This window comes from Pinus tabuliformis, chromosome 8, assembly GCF_031772625.1.
Source record: "Pinus tabuliformis cultivar Carrire ecotype Pingquan chromosome 8, CPIR1, whole genome shotgun sequence".
Lineage (NCBI taxonomy): Eukaryota > Viridiplantae > Streptophyta > Pinopsida > Pinales > Pinaceae > Pinus > Pinus tabuliformis.
Genome location: NC_142294.1, coordinates 281842064 through 281848146, shown reverse-complemented (window position 1 = coordinate 281848146; position 6083 = coordinate 281842064). Strand labels below are relative to the sequence as shown.

Genomic DNA, 6083 nt, shown 5'->3' with positions numbered 1-6083 from the left:
CAAGATAGAAAAAGGAAAAATGAAAGGCACAACAAATGCTTGAAAAGGAACAAGGGATGATCAACGATACAAGAATAGCTGATGAAACTAGGATTATTTCAAACTCATTGGACTCCATTGCAGATAATACACCATTATTCCAAAATCTCATAAACATTCAAGTGCCCCACTATCAAACTGAGGGTTTACCCACTTGCCTTGTTCCTACCAGAGTTGGTGTCAATTCTCTGTATGCTCATTACACACCTCCACCTAATGTAGGGGTCAATAGTGCAAATGTGAGGTATGGGTACTCAGTACCTCCATGGTTGGAAGCTGCAAATTGGAATCAATCATATGGTAGCAATCAACCATTTCTTGATCAACCCTTGACTGGTAGGCCAACCAACCTGGCTAAAGAAGGTAACTCGGGGAGTTTTGGCACTCAAGATTCTCAGGGCCATAAAGAATAGGAGTGTCATATGTTTTTGGTTCTAACCACATTATGATGTGGATTTTGGATGGATTGTATCTTTTTCTTGGCACAGAAACATTTTGGCTTACAACACTAGATTGTATCTTTTTCTTGTCACAGAAAATTTTTGGCTTACAACACTAGATTGTATCTTTTTCTTGTCACAGAAACATTTTGGCTTACAACCTAGTAGTGATTTCTTGTGGCAACCTAACTGTGTGTTGAAAATAAATTTTCAATGGAATATGTCTTTCTGTAAAATATTAATTATGATAAAACTATTTCTATAAGTTATTCTGTGAACTTTGTGTGGCTAGCTTAGAGGAATAAAGGAAGGAAACAGATAAGTATTGAAAAATAGTTTCCTTCATTGCTGGTTAATTAGTTATACTCGAAGCGGCTGGGTTAAACTGTGTAACTGTGGTTGTGTTGAAATAAAGTTTCTAGAACTAAATTAAGTTGCTGCAGATTAGCAAAACTATTTATGGCTTCTATTAAACTCGAACTGAAAACTATTATTTCAGTGGTTGTAGCTAAAAGAGAAAAGGAAATTAATGAAAGAGGAATCCATGAGTAACTTTGTGAGATAACTGGGGTTAGTTTCTGGGCCAAGTCGACAGGGTCAACAGGTTAGAACTGATCCCTGTCTCCTTGAAGGCTCATTCAAGAGGATAGAGCCTTCAAGAGGATAACTATTGTCCGGGTAAATCTCAGTCAAGCACTTCAAGATTATTGATCACTAATAGACCATGTTGCACTGAAACAGACCTTGGTAAAATCCCATCAGTCGCAATAACCACGATTCATAACAAAATAATCATTGCTCCATTGATATTGTAAGGAATTCAATAATAACATTCCATTCCAACTTTGGACAAGAGATAATGGCCAAAGGCTTAGGAAAATGTCTAAATACAAAAATCAAATGACCAAACAGTCTCAAATGAGGAGGCAATCTACCTCATAATAAGTTTCATTAAATGTCAAAAAACCACTGATAATTTTATTCATTGAGGGGACACTTGAGAAATTGAGAGCACTCATTATCAAGTTGCATATGAAAAAGTCTAAATACAAAAATCAAATGACCAGACAGTCTTATCTCATAATAAGTTTTTGAGAGCACTCATTATTAAGTATAGTAGGAAAAAACCTTCAAATTTAAATTCAAATATTCAAAATCATAGTTCCATGTCCAAACATAGATCACTAAAATAACAACACCCCATCTCTATATTTTTTTCCATATGAAAACCTTCGAATTCAAATTCAGGTTCCAGGTCCTAGATCACTAACATGAAAACCTTCAAATTCAAATTCAGGTTCCAGGTCCAAACATAGATCACTAATATAGCAACACACCCCATGTCTAGATCTTCACCACCACATGACTAGAGAGTCACATCCAATATAATTGCTGTAAATATGAGAATAACCTAAATCCTTAAGAAAATGAAGTTTAATCATCATCCTATGCATTTTTTACCAATAACCATACGTAAACCCAAATCTCTTCTCAATCCCACAAAAAATAGGACACAAAAATTTCAATTGAGGTGGCTACAAACTGCAATAGTTGAGTAAAACTAGCATCATTTAATCATCTTCTCAACCCCCAAAGAAAAATGGACACAAAAATTTCAAATGAGGTGACTACAAACTGCAACAGTTAAGTAAAACTGGCATCATTTAATGATCTTCTCATCCCCAAAAATAAACAGGACACAAAAATTTCAATTGTGGTGGCTACAAACTGCAACAGTTAAATAAAACTCGTATCATTTAATCATGTATATATAGAACTGTACATCAAGATAGCCAACGCATGAAGCCCAACTATGGCAGCCCATCATCGTGAAATTTTTTTTCCTGTAAACTAATAGAGAAGGGGACAAACAAACAAACAGAAATGTTATATACGGAGACAATTCCGAAGTCTTGTTAACATCAGAGAACCTGAACACATTTTATCTGTTGACAGACAGAGCCTGTGCTCTGTCCTTGATGCCAAGAGGAGAGGGAATTGCTGGCCTAGAATTAGTACCAACAAAGGCATCCTTCATCTGAGAAGTGAGATGCCAAATCGCCATGCGATCTCTGGGTGTTATTTTCCCTTCCCCAATTATCTTTAAAATATAGTTGACATCTATTTATAAAAAGGAAAAAAATAATGAAATTTGTATTATAGGATTCTAAGGGCGTTAGGATTATTATTTCAGTCATTTTTCAGATTCGATAGGGTAGATTCAAAGTTGTGAGCAGGCGTAGAGACTTTATGCAAGAGACAAAACCAACAATTATATAATTGTAAATTGACCAAAAATTGCCTGGGAAGAAGAAAATTCCTTATTAACAAGAGGAATATGCCAGCAAAGCTACAAAATGATTTGTTGTTGTTCGATGAACGAGAAAACCAATATTCTAATTCAGAATACTATTACAGACCAATAAATGAAATAAACATTGCAGAAGTGGCAACACTGGATATGAACAATAGACAAGAGATAATGGCCAAAGGTATAGGAAAAAGGCTAAATATAGAAATCAAATGACTAGACAGTCTTATCTCATAATAAGTTTTTGAGAGCACTCATTATCAAGTAGAGTAGGAAAAGAGCTAAATATGGCAATAAGAACCTAAACCATAGTCGAATAAGGGTTTCGAGGGTTTGTTTGGGGTCATCGCTGTGATGTTCCATTTTCCCTTTGTCTTTCTTCTTAGATCTGGTCGTTGGTCGAAGCCCTCCACCGAGGATGGCATGAGACGACCGAGGATGGCACGGGATGGTCGAGGATGGAAAACCACCTAATACTTCACATGTGAGCATCCTCAACACTTATGTGAACGCAGACCAACACATAGAGGACTAAAAATGACTCAATTGGCATAACTATTCTATAGATATTCATAAACTGCACTAGAAGCAGAAACAGAGGAGAACAAGGTCAAGGCCATTCGCAAAGCATACTAACCGTGCTTCTTAGGAATCTGTCGTTTGCCATTGAAACTCTGCAAATGGCCGAGGATGGCACGGGATGGCTGAGGATGGAAAACCACCTAATACCTCACATGTGAGCATCCTCAACACTTATGTGAACACAGACCAACACACAGAGGACTAAAAATGACTCAATTGGCATAACTATTCTGTAGATATTCGTAAACTGCACCAAGAAACAGAAACAGAGGAGAACAAGGTCAAGGCCATTCACAAAGCATACTAACCGTGCTTCTTAGGAATCTTTCATTTGCCATTGAAACTCTGCAAACGGCCGAGGATGCCATTCCGAGGATGGCATGGAATGGCCAAGCATGATAACAGCGAAAATTCACAAATACCATCATGAAAAGCCACAAACAACATCAAAATATCCACAAAAACCCTAAACCCTCAAAACCTGCCATAGAAAGTTTACAAAAAATCCAAATAGAGTTGTTTGTGTTGAAAAACACAGAGAAATTGCTGGTAGGATTAAAATCCTACCAAATACAGGCCATGGATGGTCGTCGACCTTCCCCGGAGCTCGCCATACCTTCTCCACACCTACAACAACCTTTTCCACACCTGCAACGAGAAGAAAAAGCCATTAGACAACAGAAAACCACAAAAAAACTAGCACAGAACAACAAATTAAGCAATTACCTGTTAAAAAAGACCTTCCACCTCGAGCTCGGTAAAACTGCGAATAAGACCACCACCAAAGGAACCCTAAACAACTGGCGGTCCAGAAAGACCAACAAATCTAGGCAGAAAACCACAAGAAAGGCAGAAGCGATGTTCCAACCACAAACCCTAAACCTCGAACAAACATTTGCATCAGCACCTGCATACCATACGAAGCCCGCAGGTCCACAAACCCTAAAGCGCAAACAAACATTTGCATCAGAATCTCAATACGAGATGAAGCGCGCAGGTTCTGGGGCTGTCCCGTGCCATCTTCGGAGGGCGCTTCTCCCAACAACCGGCCCCGAGCAGAAAGACAAAGGGAAAATGCAACATCGCAGCAATGACCCCAAACAAACGGAGGAAATGGCGCGGACACAGAATTTTATGTGATGACACAATGCCCAACATGTGGACCTCCACAGTGGATAGGTTTCGTACTGGATCCATGCGGGTTGACATGTGGTTTTGCGACATGGCAGGGAGGACGCACAGTTAATGGCGGCCCTCCCCTACTTAAAGAGCTTTCCTCACCTCGAAACATGCAACCACACATCACTTTGCCCGACCAATGTATTGAATTTCTGACATTGGTTTTCAATTCGAATGAAAGAGTGACCACTCTCTCAAAGTGTCATCTGATTGGTCTTTTATGTCACATTGAGCATAGGATTTGGCCGTTTTAAGATGAGGGAGGGAAGAATAGTTCGAGAGATTAAAACCCATAAGTTTTCTCCAATGGATATGTCATACCAGAGTCTGGATGCCATGATTAGTCCTCATATGAGTGAAAGTAATACTTATTCTTCTTGCATTGCTCTGCGCAATCATATGCTTCGCAGGGTTGGCTGCGATCTTTCCATGGCACTATATTTGGAGGTCAAGCCATGATCATATGGCCAGCAGAGTAGCCGATATAGGTATGAAGGAGAAATCCATAGACGCACTGCCCTCTATAGTCTATGGCAAATCAAAGCCACAGCTTGCAACGGGGTGCGCGATCTGCTCGGCGGAATTCGTAGAAGCTGAAGCTGTGAGAGTGTTACCAAGCTGCAACCATGATTTCCACATGGAATGCGTGGATAGATGGCTTCGATCTCACTCTTCATGCCCTACCTGTAAGCATTATCTTCTTGACCCGGGCTGTAAGAAAGTGGAAAACCACATTCGGCCTGGCAAATCGGACGCCCGGGAACCGTAGATTCATTCACCGAGAGCTTCTCAAGAATCTGGCAAAATCCTCGACTTAGAGTCTAGGGTTTATGCATTAGGAGTCCACAAACATGTCAGCTTGTGGGTACCAAAGTTACAGAGCTTATGGTCATCAAAATTTCCTTCAGATTCATTTGATTAAAGTCAACCCTCTGTAAAGAATACATGTAATCTAGAGCTCCTTGAAACGTGATGACTTTTCAAGCGTGCAAAGATGTTTCTTGTTATCTATGGCTGAAATACAATATAGACATCTAAATCTTACACTTTAAACTTGTTATCTAGGGCTGAAATAGAATATAAATATCTGAATCTTACATTATCAATATTTGAATCTTACACATTAAAGAGATACTGTGATTTTTTTTATTTGGAAGAAAAAAACGTTTTCATTATAAGAAAAAAATAGTAGATTCACTGAGTTTTTTCAAATAGTCACGAGTTCTCATGGGATTTATATGTGTATTCCTTTTTATATGCTTCTACTTTCTCCTTTACATCTGAAACAAAAAGCCATACTATATCCACTTATAGATAGTATGTTGTAGAGAGTTTTCTTACATCGGTTGACAAAACATTAACAACCATTAAGAAAATATGGAAAAGATGCCCTATGTAAAGTTAATGGATCTCGAATTCATGAGAGAGTCATGAACATATGCAGCGAAGAAAAACTTACCCGACAATGAGTGACTTCCTCTCTTTGAAAGTAGGTTTGCAACCTAGTTATGATGTCTGAAGATGTGTGTGAA

At 38.7% G+C, this 6083-nt stretch overlaps 1 pseudogene; it reads left to right on the top strand.

Annotated features, from left to right (window-relative positions):
• The first annotated feature begins 4857 nt into the window (after window positions 1-4857).
• Window positions 4858-5473, top strand: LOC149235219 (RING-H2 finger protein ATL8-like; annotated as a pseudogene).
• The last annotated feature ends 610 nt before the right edge of the window (window positions 5474-6083 follow it).